The sequence below is a fragment of the Phodopus roborovskii genome, unplaced genomic scaffold, assembly GCF_943737965.1.
Source record: "Phodopus roborovskii unplaced genomic scaffold, PHOROB, whole genome shotgun sequence".
NCBI classification, from domain to species: Eukaryota; Metazoa; Chordata; class Mammalia; order Rodentia; family Cricetidae; genus Phodopus; species Phodopus roborovskii.
The window spans coordinates 1,437,085-1,452,637 of NW_026126447.1; positions in this window are offsets into that span (position 1 = coordinate 1,437,085).

Below are 15,553 nucleotides of genomic sequence, written 5' to 3' on the forward strand. Positions count from 1 at the left end.
GGCAAGGATTGCCATAAGTACTCCAGGTCCTTGAGTGGATGACACTGGCTCCAGAATATTATCAAACAGGATCTGAATGAGCTCATGGAGATAAATTTAGACTTATACTGAGATGTGCAATAGGTAATCTTTCAGGGACTGAGATGTGCAATAGGTAATCTTGCCTTTTAAAAGAGGGTTTTCTCAAGTTTAGAATCCATTGGGTTGTTAAAATCTTCTGTCTGAATCTAAAATACCTTACATACACTTTTGTTTCTTTTAGTTTTGAAATTGTTATATAATTACATCATTTCTTCCTTCACTTTCCTCCCTCCAAACCATCCCATATACCACTCCTTATTCTCTTACACATTTACTGCCTCTTTTTTATTAACTATTGTTACCTGGTGTTTCCATTAACGCAAGAGAAGAAGAGGTTGTTCAAGAGAGATCAGCTCTCTGAATGATTCTGAATCTTCATCTCACATCATGAAACTTGGGCTACTCGTGCCACCTTCAAGCTAGCTGTAGGTAAAATTCTCATGATCCCAATAGGAAATGTCCTACATGTTTACATATTTGGACACCTGGCCCAAAGTTGGTGGTGTTGCATTGAGAGGTTGTGAAAATGACATTGTGGTTCTTTGCTAGTAAGGACAAGCCAGCAGGTCAGGTCTTTAAAGAAAAGGCAAAGCCAGGGTTATGAGTTTGCTCTGTCTGCCTCTTGCCTGCCAGATGTTCCAACTGATTCAGCCTAAGCAGTTCCAACACAAGTCCTTCCTCACAAAGCAATGAGATTTAAAAAATAAATAAAATCAAAACATCTGAAAGTGTAACCCACAATAGATATTTTCTCTCTCTAGTTGCATCTGTCAGAATTTTTATTATAGTGATGAAAAAGATAATGAATGTAAATCCCACCTTATGCTCCATATTTCTCTTTATCACATTGAATGTGAATTATCTGTTCTCATGAGTTCCTACTTGTTCTCCTGCATCCTTGAATGAATATCCTACCTAAGTTTGTCTTTTATGCTTTCTCTTGTGACACATTGAGTTTATGAGACTTTGCTTTCTGGGTTAAACTTTCAGAATTCTTTCCTCCTTTTTCAATATAACTCATGTTGCATTTTATTTATGTATTCTCTTTAAAAGAAGTTGAGATGACACATGAAGTATAGATGATGCCTCTAAACTAAAAATTAGAGTTCTGCAGGTAATTAGGGATGCTGAGAGCAGGAGAAATAGCCTTCCCTAGGTAAGAGCACACCAACACGTTACCTAATAAAAAAAAAAAAAAAGGTCATCCATGACAACATACACACAAGTAACACTATAAAGACTGAGAAGTTTATATTTAGGAATATATATGTATATACATATATGCATGTGACAATAATGAGAAAAAGGCTATGAATTTGAAAGAGAGTAATGGAAGACATATGGGAAGGTTTTGAGGAAAGAAAGATTAAAGAAGAAAAGATGAATAATATAATTGCAATGTCAAAAAGAAAAGAAGAGGGAGAGGAAATTAGAGTTCCTCTCAGAGAAATTTCCCTTCTATATCTTTTCTTTGTTCAAGTAAGATTATGAAAACTGAACAGGTTTTATATATATATATATATATACATAAACATGTAGTAATAATGAGAAAAGACCATGAATTTAAAAAACTAAGGTGAGGTTTATGGGAGGGTTTGAAGGGAAGAAATACTAAAGGAACTGGGCAGTACTGGTGCATGTCTTTATTCCCACCACTCAGGAGGGAGAGGCAGACCCATCTCTGTGAGTTCCTGATAGCCAATCCTACACAAAGAAACCCTGTCTCAAAATAAAACAATAAATAAAAATCAAAAAAGAAGACTAAAGGAGAAATGGTGAATGATATAATTTTAATATCAAAAATAAAAGAAAGAGGGAGAAAATCAGAGTTCTTCTCAAAGAAATCTCCATTCTCTATATTTTCTGTTATTTTTTTTCCAGAAAGTTGAGCCTCATGCCTAATGATGTGGATTCCTCATGGGAGCCCTTACCCATAAGGATGATAGACTGGGGGTGGTCTAGCGGGGAGGTGAGGTTGGAGGGAGAGCTGTGGTTGGAATGTAAAATGAATCAAAAGAAATTTAAAAAAAAGAAAAGAAAAGAAAAAAGTTGATCCTCAGTGTACGTAATCTTCTTTTTATTATACTTTAATATGCAAAGCTTTATAGCTTGATTATTTCACTAATCTTAGACTCAGTGAGCAATTAATGATATTCCCCCACTATGGTTGTTCCACCTTTAACTATTTTTCCTCTCAACATTACTACATAAAAATAAAAATTTTCACCCAGAGACAATTCAACATAATCCATCAATGTGGTCTTAGGTTAGACTATTCATAAATGATCATTAATCTTGGTGACACAAATATAAATAAATGCTTTAACCTATAAGGCTTTTGGAGGGACAATGAAAATAGTTGGTTACTCCAATATAACCAAAGAAAGCTATGTGTATGGCCAAAGACAATGTCTTAGAATATTGACATATTCATGAACAAAATATTTAGTCTCTTAATCCAAATTAAGTACATTGATCTGGTGTCATTTTCAAGTCTTATATTCCTCACTTCATTTGCTCCAGTTCCACGGCTATTTGTTCTTACTGGTAGACACGTGTGATGTGCCTCTCTTTTGACATGAATGAAGCTAAGTTTATCGTTCTTGATGTCTATATCCCTGTCTCATGGGAACATTATGTGACTATTTGCAAACCACTCAACCAGAAACCATTCCTTGATTTCTATTCTCCCTTTCACTTTTCTCCATCATTCAAAGAATCCAAGTAAGGCCACCCTGTCAACCTGAATCCTCTATGACACTGGCATATTAGTCATCTGGTTTAGGCATGCTCACCACAGTTGTAATGATCAGTCAACTGGTCACAATATTTATAATTTTTCCTTTTCAATGTCAGAGAGTTATAATATTTAATCACTAAATAGTGCCTGTCTATAGTTTAAAACTAGTTGGTGAGCATTGTTACCTAGCTTCTCTGAGGTCGTGGACTATAGACTGGTTCTCCTTTGCCTTACATCTTATATCCACTTATGAGTGAGTACATACCATGTTTATCTTTCTGGGTATAAGACTTAATTGACCCTCCATAGAAAACCTTACCATCTCTGAGGAATAGATGGGGATGGTGGGGTAGGGGGAAGGTGGGGAGAGCAGGAAGAGTGTGGAAACTGGTATAGGTATGAAAAATGAGAAAAGATTGCTTTAAATAAAATGAAAAGATTGAAAAAACTGATTTCAAACTATTATTTTTTAAAAATTGTTGACATGTATTCATTATATTAAATAATGTATTCTATTACGAAATCATCATACGTGTGTGTTTGTGTGTGTGTGTGATAATGTTTGCCCTTATAATGTGCTTGGGATATAGGACCAGAAACCATCTGTTCATGTCAATGCAATAATACAAAAAGCAACATGAGAAAAGCAAAAATAACAACAATTGAGAAAAAAGTACATGCTGGAATTGAAAAGGAAATTTATCTATGAATAAATAAACTCAAGACATACAGAAATAAAAACTGGATATCAATAGTTTTATAAATTTGATTAGAAGTTACCCTTATGTGCCAAAGACCATGTTAAAGGAATGAATGGAGACATCATCTTAGAATAGTTTTCAGGAGAACAGTATTAATAATTTGTTCTTTTTCTCTCATGATAACAAGACTAGAATATCTAGCAGCTGATATTCCTGATACTTATGAAGTATCTACTTATGAAATAAAAGGTTTATTTAGTGGTCTCTCTGTAGGTTTGAAGTTCAGACTTGGCAGCCCCATTCATTGATGCTGATGCATCATACCATGTCAGGAACATGTGAAGGAGTTACATTTAGCATAAAAAGGGAATCAGAGTTCAGGTTGATGCTTTATATATTTGTTTTCTTATGAACTCATTCATAGAGAAAAGTGTTAAATTCCCAGAGCTATGCCACCAATGACCTAAAGATCTTAGAACGGCTCCCGCTCTTAATGGGTAAGGAGTGTGATTGTTTTTCATGTATTTGTTGTTTGTAATTTTTATTTAAAAGAGACTGTTCAGACCATTTGCCCATTTATTAGTTCAAGTATTTGGTCATTTTGTTTAATTTGTTTAGTTCTTCATATATTATGTATAGTAGTCCCTTCTTAGATGAACAGATGGTAAAGATTTTCTTCAAATCTGTCTCATGTCTCCTCACTCGTGATAATTGTTTGTTTTATTATGCAATTGTATTGTTATGAAGCACTATCTCATCAGCCATTCTAGCTCTCATCACATGATCTGTTAGAGTCCTATTCAGAAAGCCCTTACATACAACACATTCTAAAGGTTTTATACCTATTTTCCTCTAGGAGTTGCAGAATGATGGGTTTAGAACCAGGTGATTTGTGTTCTAACATTTCCTTGTGTATGTGTTGATCATAGGAATGCAGCTATTTTAATTTACTCTGTTTGGGAGTGTGTTGTGGTGAGGGTGTGTGTGTGTGAGAGAGAGAGAGAGAGAGACAGAGACAGAGAGAGACAGAGAGAGAGTGTGTGTGTGTGTGTGTTTTCATCTGTATTCATGCAGAGAACAAAGGTTGATACCAGGTGTTTTTCCTCAATATTTATCATCCATCCATCTTTTTTTTTTAAATATGTAACCTCACTAAAACTGGAGCTCAACAATTAGCAAGAGTGCCTGGTCAACATGTCTTAGTGCTCCCCTTGTCTATGCCACTATTGCATTGACTTTTTATGTGGATGTCAGAAAGCCAAACTCAAGTCTTCATGCTTGCTTGGCAGGTATTGTGCTAGTGAACTCACCATACCCCATCAATTTACATTTCTTTTGTTTTTTATGGACATACACCTTAGTTTGCAAGAGTACCTGCACAATAACATTAATTATATGTGACTTTTCAGCACTGAGATTGACACATAACAGGTACATGAAAAACTGTTGCACTGTGAATTTCTTCCCTCTTTTGCAACATATCTGTGTTCTTTCCCTTTCAAGACGTTTTCACTTTTGTTATTTGATTAATAGCTATAAAGTTTGCCATCTTGCTTATAAAATCTCACTAACACTCCTCTAGAGATGCATAATCAAGTGATTTTTTTATGTGAAATAAAAGACTGTAAATGTTATTGCTATGATTATTCAGCGTCCAAGATGTTTTAAATCAGTACTCAGATGATTGGTTACATAGTAAGCTCTGGGGTAAATAAAACCCACCTTTGCAATCTTATAAATGGTCAGTTTAATCTTATTCTTTAGGGAAAGGAAGGAAAATTTTCATCTTTAGTCCACTCAAAAGAATTGCTGTTAAAACAATCTGACAAATTTTATATTTAGGTGCTTGGAGAAAGTTTTTTTTTCTAGCTTACTATTTTATAATATATGTGTATATAGGCAATATATCAGTGTGTATTTTTCAGCTCCTAGATATAGTCAGAGAGAAAAATCAAAACACTGAAATATTTATTGTCTTTCACAAGTCTATAATCCTACTATATGCTATTTTTATAAAGACAAGAACTCAGTCTATGTCCTTAGGCATACTGTCACCAGTAAGTAACTTGTATGATTCTTTACTGAAAGTAAATGTTTGAAATCTTTAATAACATTAATCTTATAAAATATGCTGATATTCTTACATCAAGTTCTTTAGCAAATTGCCCTTTAATTTAAAATTGTTCTGTGAAGTCAGGGTATGGGAAAAATGGGAGGAGGGAAGCTATTAGCTGGACACCCAATATGTTTATAACACAGCATAACAAACACATAAAATCAAAATGTTCAAAACAGAAGGACACATCCAAGATACAACATGATGATAAATGATATAGATGGATTACCTAGCAAGCAGATGTAAAATAATATTTAAACATCCTTTTATAGAGGAAAGACATTACATGACACAACTGTTTTGACGTAGTAATATTTTGATATAGCATTTTCTTTTCTTTGTTTTTATTTAAAAAGATTGTAAACATTTAGAGCAGAAAACAACAAATGTTAGTTAGGATACAGAGAGAAGGGAACTATCATGTACTATAGAGGTGAATGCAAATAAATGTATCAATAAGGATATCAGAATGGAACACCCTTAAATGAAAGTAGAATGATATTCACTCAACCACCTCAAGAAGCCAAAAATCCTACTTCAAGTGACTTGACAGATCTGCATGGATCTGTATGACCCCACCTGGATGGCATTGTCCTGCAGGTGGAGTTGGGGTGGGGGGATGGGAGGGTAGGGTGGTTGGGGTGCATATGAGGGGGTAGGGAGTGTGAGAGGAAGGGAGGGAGAGGGAACTGGGATCTTATAAGGAGTATGGTTTTTCCTCCCTGCCGCTGGTCTTGTCCCGCCGCTGCACCAGCCCCAAATAATACATTGAGACTCTGTATTTGAAATAAAGCTGTTGGCCAGGTACTAGTTTCTTATCAGCTAGCTCTGCCTTAAGTATTAACCCATTTCTGCTAATCTATGTATTTCCACGTGGTCTCCTCTTACCCTCAGAGAGCCAGCTGGCATTCAGCTCTCTCCAGACTGTCCATCTTGACCCTTCTTACTACTTCCTCTTTCCTCCTTGTCTCCTAGTCCCACCTATCTTCCTTTCCTATTGGCCAACAGTGCTTTATTCATTAACCAGTATGAGAAACATATATACAGAATGGCATCTCCCATCAAGATCGACATGTAAAATAAAAAATAAATAAGTAAAAATAAGAAGCCAAAGATATAATTTAAGAGAAATGCCAACATACCTTTGCTTATTATTATAGGGTCCATTATAGCCAAGAATAGCACATCATAGGTATTCATTGAAAGATAATAATGAAAATGTCTCATACACAAAAGTAGACTACTATTTATTAACAACAAAACCATGTCATTTTCAGGAAAATAGGAAGAACTGGAAAACACTGTACTAAATCACATAAGTCAGACTGAGAAGTAAGAGTACCACATGGTTTTTCTCCTAAGTCCAAACTATACACCAATAAGTAAATTGAATTAAATATAAAAAGTGAAAAAGGAGACTTTTAGGAAATAGGAAAAGTAGTAGCAATGTAGGTAAGATGAGTAATTGGGGAGATGACAATAATAATAATAATAATAATAATAATAATAATAAAGTACATTGGATGTATATATAAAATTATCACAATTAACAATGCTATTATAACATACAGTAAAAATCTTTTGAAAAGATACTGATTAGGGAAGATGTGTGTATACATGGTATCTGTGAGTATGCACATATCTGTGCACAAGTATGTATGCAGGCATACATGTCTATGAATGGGCAGGCCAGAAGAGGAAACTGGACTTCCTCCTCTATCACTCTTTGCTTTATTCCCTAGAGACACAGTTTTCCACAGGACCTTGATATTGCCATTTGGGGATTTGGCTAGAAGCCAACCACCCCAGTGATCTTTCAGTATCCACCTCCTGTCAATGGTGTTAAACACTTTTGTATTCACTGTCATATTTTTTATGAAAATGGGGCTCTTACACTGAACTAACTTCCCAGCTCTAGAGAAGATTTTTCTACCAGGAAAAAATGCATTGTCTGTTCAGCTTGTCACAAATGAATTTGTGATTGGCTGTGGTACCTTTACAAATATTTCATTGGCAGATATTTCATTAGAATATTCTACTTGGCCAAGGATCTTCATGATTTCTGAATGTTTAACTTTTAAAACATGTTTCAGACTGCATGTGTCTCACAGTTTGGCCATGTTTGGGGAACTGCCATTTGCTGCTTTGTCTAATAATAAAATTATGATTCTTGTTTTCTCCCCTCCAAAAATACAACTATCTTTTAAAAAGCATTGAAATAAAAATCCCCAATGATCCTAAGGAGCCAGCCTAAGAGAGAAGAATCTATGTGTGATATAGTCAGCAGTTCAGAGAAGCAGAACTACCTCTGTCATTTGGTGACCAGATGATTCCATATAAGCTCCAGATGACAGAAATGGAGCTGGATTTGTGTGTGTGTGTGTGTGTGTGTGTGTGTGTGTGTGTGTGTGTGTGTGTGTGTTTCTGGATTTCATAATTGTTTTCCTTGTTACACACCCATTCCTTCCTTTTAAACTTGAATAATATCTCCAAAATAAGGAAGACCAAATCTGCCAGCATCCAACAGAAACTATAAACACCAGACCCACAGACAAAAGAACCAACCTTGATAATGCCTTGCAAATTTTCATTTGCTTTATCTCTTGAACAAACTGTACATATTTCTTATATCATCTTGCTTAATAGTTTTCTCCTTTTCACTGCAGAACAGGATAATTGCAGTAAGCAGTAGGCATGCCACAGACTAAATGCTCTTCTGCATTGAAAGTTCCTCTACCAGACAAATTAATTCATTATCTTTAAATTTGACTTAACTTCAAGTTTTTAGTACATGGGCAAAATGAAGTCAGATTCTTGGTCAACACATAAAAATGGTCCTTAGATTGGTTCTAATGGAGTCCTTGTTTGCCTCTGTCCTAGTTGGGGTTTTTATTATTGTGAAGAGACCTCATGATCAATAGAACTCTTATAACAGAATACATTGAATTGACGTGGCAGCTTACTCTTTCAGAGGTTCAGTCCATTATTATTAAGGTGGGACATGGTGGCATGCAGGCAGACATGGTGCTGGAAAGGTAGCTGAGAATTCTATATCTTGTTGTAAACACCAGGAAGTGGACTGTCTGACTGTGCATGGTTTGAGCATATATAAGACTTCAAAGACTGCCTCCACAGTTACATGTTTCTTCCAACAAGGCCATATCTCTCATTGGTGCCACTCCTTTTGGGGGGTATTTTTCTTTCAAACCACCACATCCTCTGAAACCTCATGAAATAGGCCTCTACTCTCCATGCTTTTCTCAGGATTCTTGTCTTCCAAATTCCCAGAAGAATGCCTCATTAAACCCTGTTTCTGGTATGTTACAACATTTACAGCCACAAGTACCCAACTCTTCTGCATTATAGCCAAAAATTAGGTTCAATGTCTTAAGAACCACATGGTCAGGTTTATGACAACAATGGCTCAATTTCTCAACAATGAATTTTTTTTATTTTTCCTGTTGTTACAAAGTAAAAACCTATCATTCTACTCAATCATCACAACTGCAAAGTTCTTTTTTTTATTTTGCTACATAACCTTTTAATACATGCAAGCAAGGCTCCAGTTGATTCTTCATAGAGGACAAACATATTCAGGCTAGGGTGAGCTTTGTTACAGCCTGTTGTATGAAATTTGGTTGTCATTTCAGATCCTCATTTAAAATCAGCCAATTAATCCCCAAGCTCCTAAAAATGCTTCTGGGTGATAGTCTAAGCTATCCTGTTTCAGTAGCAGCTAGCAGTCCAGGAAAGACCCTTTTGCTTTTATCCTTGTATCTATCACGCAACATTTGTACATACATTTATAAAGGTGCTGAGAAGGTACACAAGGCATCCATAAAATGAAATAGTGACTTAAGTACAAGACCCCAGAGGCTTTTTTTACACATTAAAAATGGTTTTCCTTCTCCACAATCTCTATGTGAGTCCCTCCTGAAACAAACTCATGACAGTACAATATAGCATAGGACTCCTATCTATATAATAAAAACAAGTGCTTCCAATAATTATTGGGTCAGTTCTCCTCTGTTTCACCATTCCTGATAGATACCTTGATCTCTCTCATAAACTCTCTTTTCAAGAGACTTACTAAACTACATAAAGGTCCAAGAGCTATTTGGAGCATGGTTTGCAAAGTAAGAATGTCATAACATTCTTTCATTCTCCCAAACAAGGACAAAACTCTGCAGGAAGAAGTGGTGTCATGATAGGTTAGTGCTGAAGCACAGACTACAACTTAGTCTCCTCATTTGTCATTTGAACTTTGTTTTCCTTTCGTTCATCCCTTATTAGGCCATTTCCAGGAACAATTAAACAAAGCCTATTATATCATTCCGATAGCTCAGAGACAAATCTTACATAAATGTAAAGCATTACTAAAATAAAAAAATCAATTTAGCCTTTAGTGAAACTTGCAAATATGGCTAGGTTTCTAATTTTTGCACATCATCCAATAAAGCTGCCCATTTAAAACAAAAGAACCAGGGGTTGAAATCAGAGATACTAAGTTATTATTTAAGTTGTGTTAGAAATATTTCTTCCTAAGAAGTGCAATAGAATGGACCCCATATTTTATAATAATGCCTTCTCTATCAGAATATGCAGATTGCAGTAGGAAGATAAGTGGAGAAAAGATGAAGATGGGGACAATAATTGAAAGGTAGTGGTTTTGATGATGATATGGCGTGTTCTTGGAAGTGTGGTAGAAGGTAAAAAATCAAGCCTGTGATGAAAAAATACCATTTGAGTTTTAAGATATTAACATATATTTCAAAAGTGAGCATGTGTAATAAGATGACCTGCTCAGTAAGGAGTGGTTGTCATATGTTAATCTACTTCCATCCCTCTGCCATATGTGCCTTAAATCCAGAAGTTAAACTTATTTTTTTTTTTTAGAAATGAAATAGCTACGCTAAACTAAAGGCCCAGAATCATATAAATGAGGTGGGAGATATTTTTCTTGTGAGAAAAATGTATGCTGAATGTATTAATAATACACATAACCATAAAAAAGCACCTCTTATGAAGAAAAGCTGAGTTAAGAAGTTTATGAGGCAAGGGCAAGCATGAATTGGAGTTCAAGTCTTGCTCAACAGAAGAGCAACCCTTATTCTTTCCCTTCACTTCCTCATGTTTTATCATTTTAGGCAAAACAGTTTATACTGCATAAATAGCTTTGATATTTGAAAACTGATATTGTTCGTTTGTTGAACTATGGATGTGAGGTACTATAAATAACTCCCCTATCCATCCTCACTAGTGAACATGGTTCCTGTTTCACTGTCATATTAGTTTAATTATTAATAGTTCATCTTTCACTGTCAATTGTGTTCCAATTTAGATGATAAGATATTTTTCACCCTATTTATAGGTGCCATTGAAAGAGGGTAATGAGGCTGGTAATCTCTGATATGGGGGGGGGAGAGAAAGAGGTGGTAGAATAGTTTATTCAAGGAAATAACATGGTGGAAAACAGATGTAACATTTCTTGGGTTTCTATACATCAGGAAGTAGCCTGAGCCAAAGCACTAGACAGAGAAGAAAGACATAATAAGCACAATTTAAGAGGAAAATAAAAGAGTAAAAGGAGGGAGAGAGAGATAGAGGGAGGGAGGAAGGGAAGGAGTGAGGGACTGAAGAGGAAGGGAAGGAGGGAGAGAGGGTAAAACCAAGGGAGGGAGGCACAAAAAGGGGGGTGCTAAAGGGAGGTAGGCAGGGAAATAGGAAGCAGGGAAGGGAAAATTTTTGTGGTAGATGCTAACTGGTTGATGATGTGAAAACAGAGACAGGTTGGGACATTTTGTCATTTTTTTTCCATTAAATTGTTCCTCTCCCATAAGTTCATCAACTCAGCTAAGGGGGCTGACCAATCTTTCACCTAGGTAGTCTTAATACAGATTGGACTTTCCTCTGAGTCAAACAAGATTTTCAAACTTTGCCATATGGCTACCAAGTTATACTGAAGTGACTTACGCTCTAAAGAATGGGTCAAACATTTGAAAAAGTGGTAAATGACAGAAGGGGAACTTTTATACAGTATGAGAAACACCCCCTGCCCTTGTATTCTTGGGGCAGTTGTATAGGTACCTCCACAGGGAAGGTCAAAAATGCTGGCTAAGGCTTCATAACAGTAAAGGGAGATCACCTTTTCCTTCACAATCATATCCTCTCCAAATTCCTTTCTAGAAACCCAGATAAGTCCCAAGAAGTTTTCAGAGATGCAAGGAAAAAAAACTAGAAGATATTGGACAAACTGATTTATTGAACAGAACAGACACAATCAGTATTAGATTAGAGCGAACAAAACAATTCAAAAACTTTGAATTTCTTCCCATCCTTGTTTCTATTACTTTCTTAGGTAAGTATAGTATAGTATGACCATATAATTTTATAGGAATGGAAAATACATCATTTCAGAAGCTAAGAGTTTTTCTAGTTGTGGGGGAAGGTTATTTGGTTCGTTGGTTGATTTTGTGTGTTTGTGTGTGTGTATGTGAAGAAACACACCAATTTCCACAAATTCTTTTTGAAATACTATTTGGACCCATATATCCTTTATAGTCACAGTGTATAGAACTCACTGAGACCTACAAACTCACTTTTTCCCAAGATCTACAATCCCCTACACACTAAAACTGAGCATATTGATAATAATGTAGGATAGTTTCTTCCTCAAGGAGCACAAATGCTGAGGTGGCAATGCAGGTGCAAAGGCCCCAATATCTTATTCAGCTGGGACTGTCAAAAAGTAAATGCAAGAGTCTATAAAGAGACAGCTAGAAGCCCACCAAGAGCACATTGTTATGGCTATGAGGAGGAAAACTTGTGCTATAAAGTTATAACTGCTGTAAAAAGAATCTAAATGTAGGTCCCAAGACCCACATTGCAAAGCAGTAAACTATAACTAACTTAGCAAGGATCATTGAGGCAAAAATGGTTCCAGTCCTGGCTCCAGTCCTTATTATAATAGGTGACTGGGTCTAGTGTTAGCTCCAGAAGACTTGCTGTTGCTTAAATGAAACTGAGTGTCTTTCTGTCCAACACCTCAAAACAGATGCATCCATACCAAATAAATAACCATGTGGAAGCTTTCCAGAATGCCTTTTCTCCCACACTTAATAGTAGTGATACCAAATTCACACTACATTGCAATAAAAAGTTTTTAAAGAATAATAATTTTTTTAAACCCTCCTGGATTGGATCCCAGGTTGGTCCTTGGTGGGCCATTGATATTAGATGTGGCTGTTAAACCCTATATGCTTCTATGGACACACCTAGAAAATGGAAGCTGTGATCTGACCCACAACTTTGGTAAGTTGTGGTCTGTAGTTCTACTCTGGAAGCTGTGAAATAAGAATAGATGTGAGATCATGTCACTAGTGCAGAACTCAACTCTTTGCTTCATCCAAAGAAAAGCAGTCTGTTCAGTTTGAACTGAAGGTCTGTTAATTGTTGCTAATGAGGTTTGCATCCATGACAACTTGTCAACAGTGACTCAAGCCAGTCAGTAACCTCAAGGAGAACCTAATCATAACCATCCTGCCACTGATTCATTCTCCTTTTCTCAGTCTCATTTCTTATTACTTGGTGCTACTTTTTTATCTGTATTTGTTTTTATGAATGAGAATGTATTTCTCCTTATTACTGGTCAAAGGGGTGATAATAGGTTACTATTGTTTCAGTGGATACCAGGAAAGAAGAAGAAAGAGTATAAGAGCCAGAGGATGGGAAGAAGTGTGGTGAAAGCTCTCTTTGGGAAATAACATGACAATTTTTATTCATGAACTCAAAACAACTACAGTTACATGCATAAGGCTTCTACAAGACAGGAACCATGACCTTCATATTGTGGATGAAGAAGAAACTTGTAAGAATCTCAACCCTTTTCTGAGGAGTTGCAGACAAATAATTATCCCTGGGGAGAAAAGAAGTTATTGTCCTTAGTGGTAGAGACCCTTGTTGACATATTTAAATTGTCCTTGTTCAAGTAAATAATCTCCTGTCCATGGCAACCCTAAAGAAATGCAGTGAGTCTCTACAAAGTAAAAAACAGACATGGAAGTAGGAGAGAAACTGGAGAGAGAGAGAGGGGGGGGAGGGAGAGAGGGAGGGAGAGAGAATGGCTAAACAATATTAAAACAGATGTGTACATATCAGGATGGAATCTACCACTAGAGGAAGTATTGCTGTAAGACACAGAAGACAAAACTCAGACACACACACAGGAAGATGACACTGATTACTGCTCTTATTTCTCTAACATAAACTCTTACTTACAGAAGGAAAATATTTGTTTTGGTTCATATTTCCATAGTATAGTATATCATGGCATGGATCCATGGCAACAGGATCATCAGGCAGCTGATCACATTGTGTCCATACAGTCAGAAAGGAGGGAATCAAAGCCAGTGCTCAACTTGCTTTCACATTTTCCTTCAGTTCCAGATGTGGAATGATACACCCACATTTAAAGTAAGTTTTATTTCCTCACTTAATCCATTTCAGAAAGTCTATCACATCAATTTCCATAGTGTCTTGTAGATGATTCCAGATCTTGTCAAGTTGGCAATAAGTATTAACCATTATAAAGGGCATGGAAACTTCAGGACATAGATGTGTACAATGTATCTATCACCCAAACAACACTGCAGATTGCTCCAGCCATCTGAAGAAAAAGTGAGTGACATGCCTGCAAGCTTGAAAACCCCATCCCATAGACTCTGTTCTCAAAGACTCATTACACATCCTGCCCCTCCAACTCCATGAGCAGCCCTAAGGCCAAGCCCTAGTCCCAACCCCATGGAATTTCTGCTGCTCAGGTTCAGGCCACGTTAGTCAGAAAAATAGTTGCAGGCCACACTAGTCAGAAGAACAGAGACCATCTGCTTCACAAAAGGCCAAGCTAACTGCAAGAAGGCCAGCTCCCAACTTGGACAGAGCCTCCCTAATAGATAAGAGTTTAAACCAGCCTTGAGAAACCCAAAGCAATAGACTAGGAGACCAAAGAGAAAAAAGAAAGAACAAAAACCAAAGAAGAAAACACTCATCCAAGAAAGACAAACTTAGAAACTAGAACCTAAATCTAATCATCCCAAACACATTTGCCTAAACACCAGTGTAAGAATACAATCAACAAATATTCCAATGCAACTGAAGCACAAGAAAATGACCTTAAAAGCATCTTAATAAACATGATAGATGTACTTAAGAGGAAATGAAAAGAACCTTAATGAAACAGAGGGAAAGAGAAAAAATTTGAGAAAAATCAACAAATTCATCAATGTAAAATCTTTAAGTAAACAGGAACTACAGACACAAACAGAATACAAAAGATGGAAGACAGAATATCAGTCATTAATGATATGATAAAAGAAATCAATATATCAGTCAATGAAGATGTTAAATCTAAAAGACTCCTAACACAAAGCATCCAGGAAATCTGCAACACTGTGAAAAGAATATACCAAAAAGTAATAAGAAAATCGCAGCTCAAAATCACAGAAAATATATTTAACAAAATTACAGAAGAATATTTACCTAACCAAAAAAGGAACATGCCTATAAAGGTAAAAGGAGCTTACAAAACACCAAATAGAGCCAGGCACTGGTAGTGAACGTCTTTAGTCCCAGCACTCAGGAGGCACATGCAGGCAGATCTCTGTGAGTTCAAGGCCAGCCTGGTCTACAGTGCTAGTTCCAGGACAGGCTCCAAAGCAATACAGAGAAACTCTATCTCAAATTGCTCCCCTCCGCAAAAAAAAAAAAAAAAAAAAAAAATCCCTGAGCCACATAATAATCAAAACACTAAACATACAGAACCAAAACAGAATATTCAAAGTTACAAGGGAAAAAGATAAAGTATGACATATGAGAATTACACCTGACTTCTCAATGGAGATTCTAAAGGACAAAAGG